We start from the raw sequence: 18,667 nt of genomic DNA, 5'->3' as shown, positions 1-18,667 counted from the left end.
AATGAAATACTGAAATAACAAGGCATAAGGTTAGAAATACAACACAAAGATGCCCCATGGCATCAGATGCGTTCAATATAGTGCATAATGAGCATTTGCTTGCTTTCAGGAAAATCTGTCGGTTGTTTCTCGGATGTGCCATGTCCAATCCTGCATACAGTAGGACTTTTTCCTATCCGAAAATCAAGCTGCTTACGACCATCTAATGCATCAAATCGCTTTCTCATTCTCTTTCTCTTGCGCCTTTTCTTTGTGGCAGGTTGTATCGTTGGTGATGTGGAACATTTTGCTTCAAAACTCTCAGATGAAGTATGTAAGATATGCATGACATTTTTTTTTTCATTCTGCATCCGCTCTGTCAAGAAAGATGGATTAGTCTCACAGGTATCATGAGTTATAAGTTGACCCTCTTTTATTTCTTCTTTGATCATGTCGTTCTTAGTTAAATCTTCGTTAATGGAATTAGCCTCTTTCTTGGGATATTCAAAACAGGACGGGACCTGTGATTTCCTCTCTTCCAGCCTCTTATGTAATGAACCCATTTCTCTGGCATGTCTTACTATTAACTTCGCTTGATTGAGTTCAATTTTCACTAATATTTCTTGCAGAGTGACATGATTAGCTTGCATAGCCTTTCTTCGATTCTGAATAATGGACATCTGATTAGAATGATTAACGTCTATTATTTTTAATCTGTTTTCAATGATATGTATTCCATCTGTATTTATGACACATGGTACATGCTTTTTTTCTATGGCCAATAATCTATTCTGAAGAGATATTTGACCAACTTCCATGTCCTTTATAGTTTTATCATTCTTTGCTTTCATGCCCATGAAACAGTTTTGCATATAGTTTATCTCTTTCTTATGATTCGCTTGCATGGTAGCTAATTGATTATTGTAATCGAATCTCATGATGGTCGTTTCTTCATCCATAGTTGACAATTTGTTCTGAATCGAACTTATTTCTTCTTGATAACTTGCTTCCATGGCAGTGAATTGATTTGAATGATTGAATTCCATGATCGTCATCTTTTCCTCTAGACCTGATAACTTTGCATAGAATTAATTTCCCTGTCATGACTAGCTTTCATGGTTTCCATTTCCTTAGCATGCTGACTCTGCATGTCGATTACATGAGCAGAGTGTTTAATTTTCATGATTTCTATCTCCTCGTCACATTTTTCCAGGTGGGTGTATAAAGTTCTCATATCCCTGACGTAATCGATTACAATTTTTTCTTGATTAATCTCCATATTTTTTTACTAGCTGCGTTTGATTGAACTGCATGTCTTTAAACAACTGCTTTAGTTCTTCTATAATTTGCTTATCATTTTCCTTGTCATTGTCGACACTGATTTGACAACTTGTCCCTGTTTTCCCACTGTCATGGATTGGATTTGCAACTTTACAAGTGGATGGCACATTCTGATATGGAGAATTGTCTTGAAATCTTTCATTGACAGCTAGATCCTTTACAAGATCACTTTTATTCCGCTACATAATTTTAGGGGCACAAGTCGAGCTACCTTGATAACCATATCTATCTGTAAAAGCATTGACAATGTCTTGTAAAGAAGCGAATGAATCTTCAGGACAATTAATAAACCAATTCAAAGCATCACCCTCTAAAGAAAAGGCAAATAAACGCATTTTGACATCTTCATAATCATATTGGGGAGAACGACAATATCTTAGTATTGTATGAGTAAACCTGCATAAATGCTTTCTAATAACGACTGAATCACCACTCGAGAACAAAGACAATTTATGAATGGCCACTTCCGGAATATCATGGAAAACATCAGTAAAATGACACAGGGTAGACGAATAATCCACGATGACTTGCTTGAAGGAATAATGAGGGACTAAATGAATGCTAGAGAGAGACCCCTGCTGAAGAAAATCAAGAGATCCACAAGAAGCGAGCTTCTAGTAGAAATTCTTGTAAGAAATGAAAGAAGTGGAGTCACCACTTGAACATGAATCTAACTCTATAATCCAAAAGGCAACAAACAACTAACAATAAGGGAGGGCTTCTTGTCTGGAAATAATAAATGAAAGAAGTGGAGTCGCCACCCAAACAAGAAACCAACCGAAATGTCCAGGTGTTAAAAGTGCAGATGAAACGATTAACGAGATGACGAAAGATAGGGCGACAAAAAGATCAAATGACGTTAGGAAATGTTGTGTCACTTGACAAGCTAATGAATGGTAGAAAATATGAGATGATTGAAATGATGAATGTCGTAAAGCCAAGGTCCAATAAATCGGTCCCCAGTGGCAATGCCAAGAAGTGTTGGCTTTGTTGGCTCGAATGAGAGATGAGAAAGATGAAAGATGAATGATGAGGAAATGTCATTGAAACAATGTCCCCAACAGCGACGCAAAAAAATGTTGTCGCACAAAGTGTCTAGGCACCATGACAACATTCAGAGTAAGGGTTGTCACTCTTGATCCTTACTCCGTTTAGACATTCTCCTAGGCAAGTCAAGGGGGGTAGTCCCTAAGGTAAATGGATGAGAAACCCTGTGGATCACAGGCTCTAGGAGATTTTAATGATGGACAACTTGACGAAAGTAAATGAATCTTGATTAACTCAGATGAATAAATTAAACGCTAATGTAACCATGACACTACCACCAACTAAAGATAATTATATACCAGTGCCTTTAATTTTGAATCAACCATAGATTAAGTAAGAAAACAAGTCATCCAGAATACTTTTCCAATATGTGGCGAACAGTGATAATCATGAATGATCAATATAAATATCTGAAACTTTACCACGCAAGATATTCTAGTTTTAAAATGATTTTCGTTAAATGCCCAAATCTAGATTTAATCAACTTTCTCCTATCGCCAATATAAATTAAAGCGTTTATTTAATCACCAAATAATACTAAGAAACTTCAAATTTAAATTTTAATTATTCCTTAGACAATAATTTTTAATGGTAACTGAAGAAATCAAAATCTTTTAATCTGACGAAAAAATGAATCAAAGGGTAAAAAATAAAATTTTTAATGGGCCATAGGCCACATTAAATTTTTTTAATGTTAAAGCGTAAATCACTTTAATTTATATTAAATTCCTTAGTCACCAAATCTTTTTAAACTTTAATTTTTTAATGTTTTAATGCTTTTAAGATTTTTTTTTTCAAGGATTTTTAAAATGTTGTGATTTTTAGAATTTTAAATCAAAAATAAAAGAGGAAAAAATCAAATGTCAAAAGAAATTTTTATTATTATTTTTTTTTTATATTTTTTTGAAATTTTGAAAATTTTATTTTATTTTAAATATAAAAAAAAAATCAACGTCTAAATGAAATAATGTAAAAAGAAAAGAACTTAAAAAAAAAAATGAAAACCAAAACCGTAATCGAACTTTAATAGTGAAAATAAAAAAAATTCTATGCTAATCCTAAACTAACATATATATATAATAAAAAGAATAAAAAAAAAGTCGAATAATCTAAACTAACCCTAACACCTAACTAACACACCAATAATAATAAATAAATAAATAAGAAGAAAATAAAATTTAAATAAAACGTATATACAGTGTATATGAAATAAAATCGAAATGGATTAAAATCTAAACTTTAAAAAAAATCAAGCCTACAACCTAACATATATACAAATGAAATAAAAGGAAAAAAAGGAAATGCAACTAACCTAAAGGATATACGCATAAAAAAATCGAAAGCTTTGTTGTTGATGTGTGTATTATGTGCAGGTCCAACGGCGGCAGAGGAATGGATGTGGAGGAGATGTGTGGAAGGTTATGTTACAGATAGGTTGCAGGTTGGGTAACGTTTGAGGGTGCAAGTCGAAGGAAATGAGGGCCCGATGGAATGGGAGAGAAAGCCACGAACGCATCTAGAGGGTTGCGTGAAGAAATGTAGGTGGCGTGGAGGGTTTGATGGCGAGGAAGAAAGGCAAGCAGCGAGGAGGAGAAGGATGCATGAGGAAGAAAATGTAGAAGGAGAGGATGCAACTTTTCTTTTTCCTTTATTTTATTTTGCAGGTACTAAGAGCAGCGTGAATGGTGATGGCTGAGAATGCAGCGCTTTTGGAGGGTGGAGAAACTGCAGCCAACAAACTATGGACAACAAAAAAGATAATTTAGCGCAGCAAAGAACTTCAAATTTTCTAAAAACCCTAAAAAAAATTCAAAATTTTCTGGAGGAGAAGAATGCAGCGGAAATCCAGGCAACAAACCAACCAGCGCAAATGGTGGGCCAGAACCTCTTTCAATCCACAACCAGGAACTCTTAAAGAATTTCTAGAAAACTTAATTTAAAATTTTGAATCAACTTGCTTCAGATTTAACCTTGAAACCCTTAAAAAATTTCCATATCTGGATATGATCCCTACAAAAAATGATGTTGATGAACTCGAGAGATCTAGATCTTACCCTCCCGAGCCTAGATCTAGACTCTGCACAGTTTTCTCCTTCAAATCTGTAGCTGCAAAACAACAGAAAACACCCAAACGATATATACAATGAACAAAAAAAACTAAAACCCAAGTCAGAAAACTGAAAATAATTTTATAGATCTATGTACATGAATGGCAGATCTATCACATCTAGGGAGTGTGGGTCCAATTCCGCTCGCAGATCTTATATTCTGAGGCTCTCAAAAGCCAGATCTATCGATTTAGCACAAAAAAATCAAATTTCTCAAGTTTTAAAGGAGGTACTGAGCTCAAAACCCTTCGTGCATCACCAAAAAAAAAAAATCTTATGACGATCCCGGGATCAAAACAAGTTGGGCTCTTCAGAAAACACGGATCAAGAGTTGGCTTGTTCAACCGAGAACATCCCCGAATGCCTGATGATCTAATAATCAAAGATTTCCTACAAAACTCAATTTAACAATCAACATAGAGCGAGAAAATGATAACAAAATTCAGATCAATAGAGATACCTGCTATTATATTCAAAACTTAAATTATCATTCAAACCCGAGCGACTGAGCAAGATACCTGCACTCAAATCACTCTTCAAAAGCTATCATCAATGGCTAAAAATAAATCTATGCATGAAAATGACACATCTTACAGTATTTCCACAAAGAGTAACACCAACGGAAATTTAACCCCGAAGTCTTTCTTTATTGCTCATTAAAAAATTACAAGAGAGCTTTTCGCTTAGTACACGATCAAAAGATCGGATGAATTGACAGACAAATGACCTCCTATTTAAAGATAAATCCTCCAACGGCTAGTTCAAGCAATCCTCATTAAAGCAATCTCGACCGTTGATGAGGATTAAAATTTCTTTAAATCTCATCCATCGAAATTTTAAATTCTTGAGGAAATTCAAAATTTTCAATTAAATGAATTTTAATTAAATCAAAAATTAAAATTTTGAATTAATTTCCTCAAAATTTTGACTTTGATTTAACCACAGGGACCAAAAGCTTATAATTTAGAAAAATAGTTAATTTACCTTAGTCCCTAGACCTTTTAAAATTTAATTTTTTAAGGACCAACGAATTCTGCCCTCAGAGAATTTAAATTTACCTAGGACCTAGAATTAATTAAATTTATGGCTAAGGATTTTAATTAATTTTGGCCAGAGAATTATATTAATTAAATGAGAGGATAAATTATTTTTCCAACCCTCAAGACACTTTACATCATGATTTCACATTTTTTACATCTCAAGAAGGAGAAACCCATTTGCAAAAGACCCTCACAAACTATCCAATCCTGCGACAGAAATATAATCCAACAGACCAATCAATTTGTAATAAAATAACCTAACCAAATGGTTATGTTTATTTCCAAATCTCTTTTACATAGACTCGATCTAGAATACTAGGACTCCCCTAAGATACCAGTGACAAAATCCATTTCGACTTTGGGGTAAGGTTAAAAGAAAACTCTGCCGACCATTCGAAAATGGATCGGTGAGACAAAAACCTTCTGGAATGTAAATCATCGCCAGAAAAATAGGTCTATCTAGGTAATTACATACACGACATGGATCCGCTGAGATTATTTACATTATACACATGCAGAATGGGTTTACATTATAACATGATCCTCAGGCTGATGATAATCATTGGATGGCAGGTACACATCGATCAGGCGCTATCCCTTTTGCAAAAAAAGGGGGTGTACTACTATGGGTCATTGACACGTAGTGGTTAACAAGACATTCAACCCCAAATCACAAGCAGTTTCCAAATTGTTGGAAACTCTTAAATACTTGCACATTCTAAGCTTTGGGTTGTTAGTATTGTCTTTACATACCATCCAAGTTTCCTTGTCCATAGATTCATCGATGTGTTTCTACACTTTTGGGTGGCCTCCAAAGGTCCATTAGCTTGCTGGTTTCTGCCCTTTTTTCCTTTTCTTAAATTGTTTTTACATGTCTAAAGTACAAAACAAGAAGGAAATTATCTAATTACATCCACTTATCCAAGGACAAAACAAGGAAAGCATATCACACTTGGTAAGGACATTTATCTCTCATTCTTTTGTTGATCTGCATTTGATTTCACGTATTGATTGGTAAATTTATACAATGAATTCCTACTTCCACCTTAGATATTTACATTAAGCACTTGTGTAGTCATCTGTGGTGGAAATATTTGTGTAAGGAAACCTCCTATAGCCTTTTCGTGAAATTTGGTCTTAAAGAGTGGGGACTTGTGCTAAAATAATATCCCTAGCAAGGGATCCTTTAGTGCAACTAGTAAGTTAAGTGGAAACAATGGAACAATAGCCCACTGTCACAAAGATCAATAACTAAGTTGCAGTGCAGTCGCAGTGTGTAATAGCACGATGTAGCATGATGAGAGGGGATGCAGTGCAGATGCGGTGCTAGGAGGATGGACTAGCAACAACACAGATGCAGAGGGAGTTGTCGTACAGATGCAGCAGTGGCAGTGGCAGGGCCATGGGCAGTAGTACAGGATGCAGCAGTGCAGAGGATGTTGGGCAGGGAGGCCTAGCATCAACACAGGGACCGGTGTCGGATAATCAGGGTGATGCTCAGTGTGGAGTATTACTAGAACACAATCCTCACTAAGAGGGAGTGTTGATTTGGGGTAGCATCGGATGTGCTCTAGCCATGAATATTGGTGGAGAGGCTAAAGCACATGAGATCTCCAAGACCTAGAAATGGTTTGGGCAAATTCTAACAGGTTTAGGAGATATTAAAATAATTAATATTTTTAATGTAATTCCTAAGTCTAAACTTAGGAAAAATAAAATATTAATTGGTATTAATATAAAACTGGGTTAGAAGGTTCCAAAAGTCATGGATCAAGCCAAATCTAATCTTAGTCATTGATTAGAAATTTAATCTTGGTTGTTGATGGACCAACGAGAAAAGCATAAGAGGAGACTTAAGAGTCAGTTGGAGAATACACCAGAGTGATCAGTGATTTGATTTTCTAGAGCAGGGGTTGCTAAGAGAAATCGAATCAGTGATCAACAGCGAGGGGCAGTGAATGCATAGCAGAGAGGCAGAGTTAGTATCAGAGAGAGAACACAGAGCCTAGAGAGGTTGACACAAAGGCAATTTGGAGTTGCGCAGAGCCAGAAGAGGTCAGCGTGGGTGACGCAGAGGGTCTAAGGGTTGACGCAAAAGTTTCAGCAGCTGCACAGAGGCTAGCAGAGTTGATGCAGGGCCAGGAGGCAACACTGGGAGGATTTTCATGGGGTGGATTGGGTGCTGGTGAGCCAGATAGGGTGACATAGTCCCTATCAGAGTGACGCAGAGCAGTGGAAGCTGTAATTGTTGTGGGATCGTTCATCCGGTGATTAATCGGCCGAAATATTTGTCTCCGAGGAGAGGTACTACTACCGAGGGCATTCTCTATTGGGTGAGCCATTTTTGGCACCCTAGTTGTATTCTAAAAACTGCATAATAATAAAACCCTCTGAATAAATGCATCGGTTTTCGCGCATTGGGTATTTTCGGGGACATTGGTCCAAAAATAATGATGTCACTTGTGTGCTTGTTTTCTTTCAGTAGATGTTAATATTGTAGTTGTGTTTATTTTCAGTATTTACATGGTAAATAACTTGTTAAGTAATTAAACAAGTAGGAAGAAATAAACCAGATAGTACAGGAAGAATTTCTAACGGGTTAAACTTAGAAATTCCAACAAACAAAAAACCACATACACCATGAAAATGGTTCAACCATATTACCACAAAATCTAGTAGGCCTTGGAGAGGAAAACCCTACCAAACAAAAGCTAGACAAAGTGCTAACAAATGGGTAGAGGCCCATTGTCACCTCAACCAAAACCCCCTACTATTTATAGACTTTCACCGATGGGAGGAGTCTCGGTAGGAATGTGATCACTTAAAATAGATATGCTAGGTATATGGCATAGAGTGATCAAGCTATAGCTTGTTCAAGAGAGACACTCAATAATGGTACAAGGCTTCAATTAAGCAAAATGTTTTCAAAGAAAAGCTCAAAAAAAAGGCTCAAGATCTAGGGTTTTGATATTTTTGATGGTGATAGTTGTTCACAAGGTCAAGGCTCGAGAGAAAAGGATTTTTAAGATATACTTCAACAAGTACTAAGCTCATACAACTTTCAAGAAGTCCCGAAGTTGAGGGGAAACGAAACTAGGGTTTCCTTCTTGGAGCAACACTTAAGGCAAGAGATTTTATGGATGAAATTTGAGTGGATACCCACCAAACTTGGAGAATAGGCAGCCTAGACCCTAATATTGATTTTTAGGTTCTCAAATCACCAAAATCCTCCTCCCTAAATTTTTGCTACAAGCCCTAGATTTTTGTCGTAGCCTTAAAAGGACCAATTTTAAGAGAAAAATATGGAGAAAATTTAGGATTTATTTCCAATGAATTGGACGAGTGCCTTGTCGTTTAGGCATATGGAGTCAAGCATGTGATAGATAAGCCAAATTTGTTGCTAAGGAGACCAAAATTTGATGCCCTAGTTATACAAATTCTAGCATTTACCCACTCAATGATAAATGGAGTTTGAAGGAGAGTTATCAAAATTGCTCCACTAAGAACATTCATTACATGTTATACAATGGGTAAAATATGCAATTCTCAACTAAATAGTCTTTCAAAAATTAATTTTTGACAATTATGGAACAATCAAGTATAATCTAGAAGCAAAAATTCCATACATTAGACAATTCAAAATAATAATCTTCAATAATAAGAACTTACAAGATAGCATGTAGTATATCCATCCATTCACCAAAGAAATAACTCCAAAGGCAATAGCTTCCAAATATCAAAATGGATTCCAAGAATCTCCAACAGTGTTGGGTCTCCAAAATTTCATTCATTTCACCCTTTTCTTTCACTTTGCTTCATAATTTACCATATTTCGCAACTCCATAACCATGCACTAAGATCATCTTCTTAATTAATATGAGTTTAAACATTTTATTTTCCAATACATTTATTTTGGTATTTTAAGTGAATTTATGATTAAATATTAGGAACATAACATGTATTCACTTATATATAAAAGCTGGATGAGTTTTGTGACATGTGTAGGCATATTTGAAGATTCCAGGACAATGATGTTTGGCCTCCAAGACACATTTGAATTTCTTCTTCAAACTCTTGAAGCTTTGAGATCATTGGTCAAACACAATTCATGGAGAAGTATCATGGAAGTTTCCATAAGTGTCTCCTATCAAAGCTAGGAGATATTTGTGAGAGGATATGAAGAGATGTGAATTTCTAGATGTCAACACATGGTTGTAACCACATGAGATATTTGTGGATCTAGGAGAGATTTTTAGATCTACATTTATGAGTTAGTTATCTCACTTTTTGTATAAATAGGAGTGATTACTCTCAAAAGGCATGGACACTTTGGGAGCTATGCTCATGCTGCAATGTGGAGTTTTTTATGTTGAAGGATTGACACTATGATTATGATTGATGTAATGAATACCATTGTAGTTCAATTTGATATAGTTGTGCCTTCATTTTGTGTTTGATCAAAAAAATTTCAACTTTCCACCTCTCATGCACTTTGGCATGACCACCTAATGAGTATGGGATGTATTCCAATGTTTTAGTATAGTTTTTTAAATTTCATTATGCTCATTTTAAGTCTTTTGATTAGATGCGTTGTTTAACTTCTTCCATGCTCATTCCATTTATGTTCTTTTGCAAGTTAAGCGCTATTGCTCTCATTTTATAGATTCATTACTTTTCAACATGTTTGATAGATACTCATGAATGATTCTAATTTGACAATGCCCACATTTGTAATTTCAATTGATTTCTTGCTTCTTTTCGAATAGATTGTCTTTAAATTTCATGGTTTAAGAATTCAATGCTTTCTTAGTATAGGATTTGTTGCTTTCTATATTAAATTTACTTTCAAGTTATTAGAATAAATTTACTTTCTTGTTGGTAAAATAGATTTATTTTCATGTCACTAGAATAGATTTATTTTCATGTCAATTGTCATTTCAATTTCATAAATTAAAATATTGTTTTCCACGTTTTGAATTTGAGACTTTTGAAAAAAAAAATCGTGTGCATACTCATCTTAGACATTTTTCATGAATAGATTTTGGTCTTGCAATTTATTTCAATAGAACATAATTTCCGTTTGAAATTGAAAGTTGATTCCTAACATATATTGTGCAAGTATAGTTGACAAGTTCATGAACTCAGATTTGACAATGTAATGAGAAATAATTTCAATGACAATTAAATTACCCAACATTTTTGGTGTCATTGTTGGGGAGGTATACAAAGGGGTTAAATTTCAATCTATAAATCTTCATCTTCAGTCTCATTTTTTTAGTTACATTCATTTTTAGATGCATAGTTAAACTTTATGTCAAAAATCATTTAGATGCATAAATTTCAATCAATTTTTGTTGTATATGAGTTTTGATACTAATCCATTTATGGATAGGATATCTAGAATGATGTTCAAGCATTTGGAGGAGATCATCCATATCCTGACACCTAATCCAAATGTGCAATTGATCTCTCATATCTTAGTGAACATTAAGATATATTTTTCAAATTTGAACGTGAGCATACTAGAGATTTTGATCTATAAATGTCTTCATTGGAAATACTCCTACACTCAACAAAAATATTTTCTTTCTCCAAAATATAGTAGAATAGAATAGGGAAATAAAACCAAGCTTGACAATGTTTTTGAGTTTTTCATTTCATTTATTTTCTTGAATTTTTCATTTTTTCTGGGGTGGTAGAGTCACCTCATTCACTAACCATTGACAGGAAGATATAATAAAATGGGCATTTGTAAACAAAGACCACAAGTGGAGTTTAGAAAGCTAAAATTTGAGGCTTGAGATCGATTCTTTTTACTTTAACTCCAAATTTCAAAAAAATAAATAATTGACAAAACCCTTGAGTATGCTCTCTTCTTACACCTTGTTGTGACCTGGAAGATCATAAAAGAAAATTGAATAAGGTAACCTTGAAATGAAATTTTACAACAAAATTCATAGATTTGGAAAAATGATTAGGAGATCTAAATTGACCATCCATTAAAAAGAAATCCAAATTTTCATCTCCAACTCAATCAAATTTGTCTCAAAATTTCTAAAGAAAGTTTTATTTTCCTAATATATATATATATCCAAATTACTAATATATTTTATTTTATTTTATCGAAAAAACACATAATTTTATCATAAAAAAAAATACATTTAAATTCAAAAAACAAAACAAAAATAAAACAACACATAACAACAAAAATTAAAAAAACAAAACATAACACAAAAGAAAACAAAACGAAATACAATAACAAACTAATTAAAATAAAAAACAAATAAAATAAAAAGAAAAGCATAAACAACAAATAAAACAAAATAAACCACATGTTTAAAAATACCTACCACCCAAACATGGGTTAAAAAACATAACATATATATATAAACCAAGTGTCAACTACATGTATAAAACAAGGTCATATAGCTAGCGTTTCTTGCGCTTTAGTTTAACTACGGAACATTTAGAGTAAAGAACAATAAAGACATACAATTTTATATTGATAAAAAATACAATTAAAATAGCAAGATAATTCATGCAGAGATAATAAAAATTCTATTTGTGGATGATTTTTTTATGAACTTTAATGTCATATTTGTTCATTTTAATGTATTATTTGTATAGGCAATAAAGGAAGCACACTGAGTATGAATAGGATATAGAGAAGTTATAAAATATATTATATCAAAAAGATAGCTCTAAAACATTTTTTCATTAGCCATTAGAAGAAGCTATGGGCATGGTCATCTATAGATCTACCATTGATTTAGTTGATCATCATTAGTTGGAAGAGAAGACACAACACTATCTAAGGAAGTGTAGTTGCATGAATTTGACCAAATCTGTACCCCTTACATGGATCACTTGAGTAGTCAACCAAGTCATCTTCCATGGAGACCAATGGCAAACAGAAACTCCTCTCCCAAGAAGCAAAATGGGAACTCCTAAATTTGTTCTATTTATTTACAAAAACAATAACATTAAATGATATAGTTAAATAACATTTTTAATTATTCTTTTAAAATTAAATTGTAATTTTATAATTTGTTTTATAATCAAACAAAAAATTACATATCATTATTATTAACTAATAAAAAAATCATATTTTTAAATTTATAATAAATTAAAGATATATATGTTTTAAAAAATTAAAATTAATAAAAAGATTAACTATTTTTGAAAAGTTTTACATAATTACAAATAATTAATTTAAATTTCAAAACTATTTCACTTACAGATTTATATTTTTTTATAATTAAATAAATTTAAAATATAAAAAAAAATCATTTAATTTGCAATATTAACTTTACAAAATGTTCTTTAATTTTTAATCGATGCTCAAATAATAAAGGGTCAAGACATAAAACTAATGCATTATACCATGGGCGGCAGGGATAATATCGCCCAAATTACCAGAATCCAGTAGCCTTCTACAATAGTTTGGCATCTAGTTTAAATTATTATCATATTATATTATATATGTGATATTTATAAATTATGATAGTATTAGCTGGGATAGTCATTATCCTTCTTCTCTATGCTGACGATATTGTTCTTCTGGCAAGGTGCCCTTCTGATCTTGATAAGCAACTCAAGCTTCTTAAGGACTTCTGCTCTACCATGGGTATGACTGTTAACACAGACAAAACAAAAGTTATGATTATCAAATCTAAAAAGGACACTTGCGCTAATTTTACGTATGACAATAATAAATTGGAGGAAGTGTATTCTTACAAGTACCTAGGAATTGATATCCATCACAAGCTCAACTGGAACCATATCATTGAGAAAAGGATCAATGGGGGATGGAAAGCTTATTTTGGTCTTGAAAATAATTGTAAAACAGCAAACCTCGTAATGTGGGATAAAAAGAAGTTCCTCTTTGAAACTTTAGTCACTCCTGTTATCTTATATGGTTGTGAAGTTTGGGGCTGCAGCATCTCCAGAGAATCATGGAGGAAGATTGAGCAAATCCAGAAGCGTTTTATAACTTATAACCTAAAATTTAAAAGTAATACACCCTATCCTATTCTCCTTATAGAAGCGGGTCTTTCTTCTATTGAGAGCCTAGCTATGCTCAGGTTTCTGATGTACAAGCACAAGCTCAATAACATAGACAATCATAGACTTCCTAAGCTAGCTTTAAATTCCAGCCAAAATCACCTAAGGCTTAACCGAGGATGGCATAAGGACACAAGGGCCTGGTTAAACTATTGGGAGATCAATGAGAATGATGCTTTGCAAAACATAAATAACATTAAAGATATTGTTACTTCTAAGTTCAAAGAAAAATTGTGGTGTGAGAAAGATTTAGCGTCTAAAAGAAAATTAAGTTATTATAAGAAGGTCATCAACCCCACCCTTGAAGATCAAAAGTATCTCTCTATTCTAACTAGCTCAAAAAAGAAAATTAATATAGCAAAGATTAGAACGAATTCTCATGAGCTCCATAGTGAGACTGGCCGCTGGGTAGTTCCTCAAACACCATGGATGGAAAGGATCTGCCATATTTGTGAGAATAAGAGCATCGAGGATGAAAACCACTTCCTCTTAGAGTGCCCTGCATACAACCACATTAGATCTCAATTTCACAACCTTTGTTACAATACTGACCTTTCTAGCCTTTTACAATGCCAAAATTATAGTGAGCTCGGGAGGCTTCTCTCCAAGCTTTTTGAGCATCGGAATAACATCTTAAATCAAAATAAATAATTTGTCTTTTTAGGTCCGATAGATCATTATTTGGTCTCAGTGGACGTTAACAACCATCATCATCATCATCATCATCAATAAATTAATTTTTTTCATAGTAAAGTAGTATGAAAGTGAAATTTTATAATTAAAAATATTGTTTTAGGTTTTTTTTTAAATGTATATATATTTAATTAATATTATTTTTTATATAGGAGAGGAATTTAGCCATTTTTTTTTTACAGATAACTATAACTTGTTTTTATAATAAACTTTAAATCTTAATTTTCACAAATTTCATGTTATTTATTTTACGAATTAAAATGCCCCTAAAACTTAATTATTAAATTTTAATAATATAAAATGTATTATAGAATAATTGTTTTGATATTTATTACAATTTCATTTCAATCAAAATTTACTAAACATTTAACTTCAAAGTCATTATAATTACTTTAAAAATTAGAAACAATAAAATATAAACAATTTAAGATCATTATGATGACTTAAAAAAAAAGACAAACAATAAAATATTAGTGAATTTAAAGTATGTTGAACATTATTATACTCATGATTTTGATCAAAGCTCCAGGGGTATCAAGTTCGAGGGAGGACAAGTGTGATCCGCCTGTGTATTGGTTGCCACCAACAAATTGAAACCATAGAATGGCGTCGATGACAAGAAAAGAGGAGGTGTGCCCGAGTTTGGAACATAATAAGAGTGAAATTGCACGGACCAATCAAGATTTAAAAAAAAAATATCATTTTGTTTGCAAAGTTAACTTTACAAAATGTTTTTTAATTTTTGGTTCATGTTCAAGTAATAGAGGGTCAACACATAAAACGAATAAGCTATACCCTGCACGGCAGGGATAATAACAACTCACATTGCATATATATTTATATATAAATAAAACAATGGTGAAATAAAAAAAAAACGCATGTAGGGTTGAAAACAAACAACGAATAAGCCTAAACAAATGTTGCGATGGTGTTGGAAGGGAAATCGATTGCTGGGGCTTCAGCCTCAAATTAAACCAATATTGTTTTTTATTGCATACTCAACATACCATTCAACTTCGGCATTTCTCTCCATTGCTTGGCCCTGCAACTAAATTCAAGTGTCGATCTGAGCTCTATTAAACTTCTATTCAATGGTGAATTCGTTGAAGGGAAAGAGCATATATATATATATATATATATATATTTTGTTTATTTATTTTTAAGTAAGAAAAAAATGTTGTTTTTTATATTGATCATTAAAAACAGTACATATATCCTGGATATATACAATGCGTGTACATAGGAACCAGATACATCTAGTCTAACCTAACATAAACATATAGATCCATATGTATCGAAATAAACATCATAAGAAGGTATAGCATTAGTAGAAACATATTACAAACATCATTTTCTTAGTCCATATTAACCAAAATCTATCAGTCCATCATGTAATCATAATTATCCAAACAAAAAGACATGTCAAAAAATAACTAACATAGTTGAGAGATTACTATCCCGGGAGAGGTAAAACGCCAACATCCAGTATGGTTCCACCCATCTAAATCTCAATGTGGATACCATCCAAAGAATCCAGTAGTCCTTGCTTGGACATCTTGTCAACATTTTGACTAAACTCTCTGCCTATATGTTAAATAGTAGGGTCCTAGAACGATCACCAAAGGGTCTTAATTTTCTTGAGCCATCCATGTAGTTGTGGTTGTCTAATATTCACGCAACCCCAAACATGGTTGATGATGGTTTGTGAGTCCCCGTATATGTGTATAGTGGGGATGTTCAGGAATGTAGTGAACCATAGGAGTCCCCACAAAGCCATAGCCTTCGCCTTCATATTAGTGCCTCTGCCAGCTCCCCAGTGAACCCAAAATCCTTGTCCCATTGAGATAACAATTCAGAAACCACACCCACAAATGCCCTCCTGTGCCGCACCATAAAAAAAACTAGTTGGGTATGCATTCCCGGGGCCAGACTTCCGGATAGATGGCCTTGTAGGTCTGATAGTGTTGGTCCTTGTAGGTCTGATAGTGTTGGTCAGTGCAGAAGTATACCAACCAAGAATGTGATCAATCACACGTGATCCATCTCCCATATTGCCTTCAAATATAATACCATTTCTCCATCTCCAAGTTTCCCAAAAAATAGATAAAGGGTTATTTCTCCACTGGGGGGTTTTTGACTCCACCAGTTCAGACAGTCTATGATATTATCAAATGGATTTAAGGGGAAATTTATACGCCCCACAACCTCTTGCCATATTTGCATTGAGATGGGGAATTTGAGGAATAAATGTACATTGTCTTCCTCTATCATCTTGCATAATACACATAAACCAAGCCCTTGCCAATTTCTCTTTTGTAGATTGTCCTAGGTCAGGTTCTTGTTTTTCCAAACAAGCCACATAAATAAAATGATTTTGATAGGAACATTAGTTTTCCAAAATTTAAAAACCAGCATACCTCAATGTTATGTTGTTCTATGTAGCACAAAGATTTGTAGCAATGCGCAATCGATACATCGCCTTCCTTCAACTTCCCAGGCCATCCAATATGATCATCTTCCTCCTCCCTACAGATACCAATCAGCTTCATTTCGGACTTGATATGCTCCCATTCCCACGCCTCTGATTCCCCCAGGCCCATCTCCCCTGCCCTCTTCGAGATAGGAATACCTCCCTGCCACTTCCTAACGGCTTGGCTCCAGAAAAAGATGGCCATATGATTGATGTTGGGTATGAGTTCCTCCGAGGGATGGATATCCCAACCCATACCCAATATACAATTAGTGCCAATCATAATTCTATGCCCGGAACCAAAAATCCAGCATATGTGTTGTAGAAATCTTTGTCATATTTTATTTAAACTGAGCCATATGGACGACCCCAAAAGTACACCAATGAGCTCCCTATGCATCTAGACAGTAAAATCTCTATCTTTGAGGTATTTATGTCTTATAATATCCACCCTAATGCCAATACCAAATATGCCTCTCCACAGGGTTTTTTGCAACAAGGCCCATCCAAAACGCGTCAAGTCCAGTATCCCCCAACCTCCCATGTTTTTGGCAAAGTAATGGAGGCCAAACTAGTCATATGATATTTGTGTTCAGAATTTGATCATGACCAAATGAACTTTGCCATGATTCTATTGAGTTTTGTGATGATAATAACCAGGAGATAATAGATATGTGACCAATAAACTGTCAATTGTGTGATCACTGACTGTGTGAGAGTGAGGCGCCCACCCATAGATAGACATCTATGCTCCCACCCTGAGATCTTTTTGTAAAAGTGATTCTCCAGCCACATCCAATCATTAATTTTTTATTTATTAAGCTTGATATGAAACACCAGGTATTTCATACCACCTTCCAAGTTATGAACCTCTACACCAAATAATCTTTTGATATATGCAATATCCTCCATATTACCACCACCATAAAAAATAATGGACTTTTGTTGATTCATGAAGAGTCCTATTGTATTCCCAAATTTGAAGAAAATGTGGTATATTGCCAACCATGTAATTCTAGTAATCATGCCCATAATAAGCACATCATCAACAAAAAAAACTATGTGAAATTATGATATTACAACCCAGAACTAGAGTCCAAAACTCCCCCTCCAACACGACCCTTTTTATGTGTAAATTGAGTTTATCCATGGCGAAGATGAATAACAATGGGGAAAGGGAGCATCCTTGTCTCAGTCTGTGTCCCGCCTCAAAGAAACAAGTGGGGTATCCATTAATGATCATTGCATATCAAACATTTGTGATACATGCCATGACCCACTCAATGTTCCTGGCCTGTAGGCCAATTTTATGTAAGACCATATGCAAATAGCCCTAGTCTAGGCAGTCATATGCCTCTGTAGGTCCACCTTCATAACAACTTCATTAAGCTTTTTGGTGTGTATAGTATGGAAGAATTCCTGTGCAATAGCCATCGCATCATGGATCTGTCTATTCTGCAGAAAACCAAATTGCTCAGGCGATATAAATTTTGATAGAGTGTGCTTAATTATGCTTGCAATAATCTTTGATATAATTTTATAAATGAGATTACACAGAAAGATTGTTGTGAAACCAGCTCACAAAAAGATAGATCAACGCGTTAGAATTCAGCCTCTTCAAGGGGGCAACCTCCTTTACATTACACAAATGAACAATTCTTGGATAATACAAATGACAAGACCTCCTTTCTATATATAGGAGTCTAAGGGGTCATAATATAATCAGAGCCGAAATAACAATAATAATGTAAGGGCACAATAATAACAATAGTGGGCTTCTATGGGGCACAACAATAACAATATGGGGACTACATGAGCACAACAATATAATAAGGGGGTTGTACTAATAAAAATAAGGGGTTACACTAGTAGTATAGGGACCTAACATGCCCCTCTCCTTCAAAAAGTGTTGTCCTCAACGCTTG

The sequence above is a fragment of the Pinus tabuliformis genome, chromosome 6 (assembly GCF_031772625.1).
Source record: "Pinus tabuliformis cultivar Carrire ecotype Pingquan chromosome 6, CPIR1, whole genome shotgun sequence".
Classification (NCBI taxonomy): Eukaryota; Viridiplantae; Streptophyta; class Pinopsida; order Pinales; family Pinaceae; genus Pinus; species Pinus tabuliformis.
Note: the sequence above shows the minus strand (reverse complement) of the source record.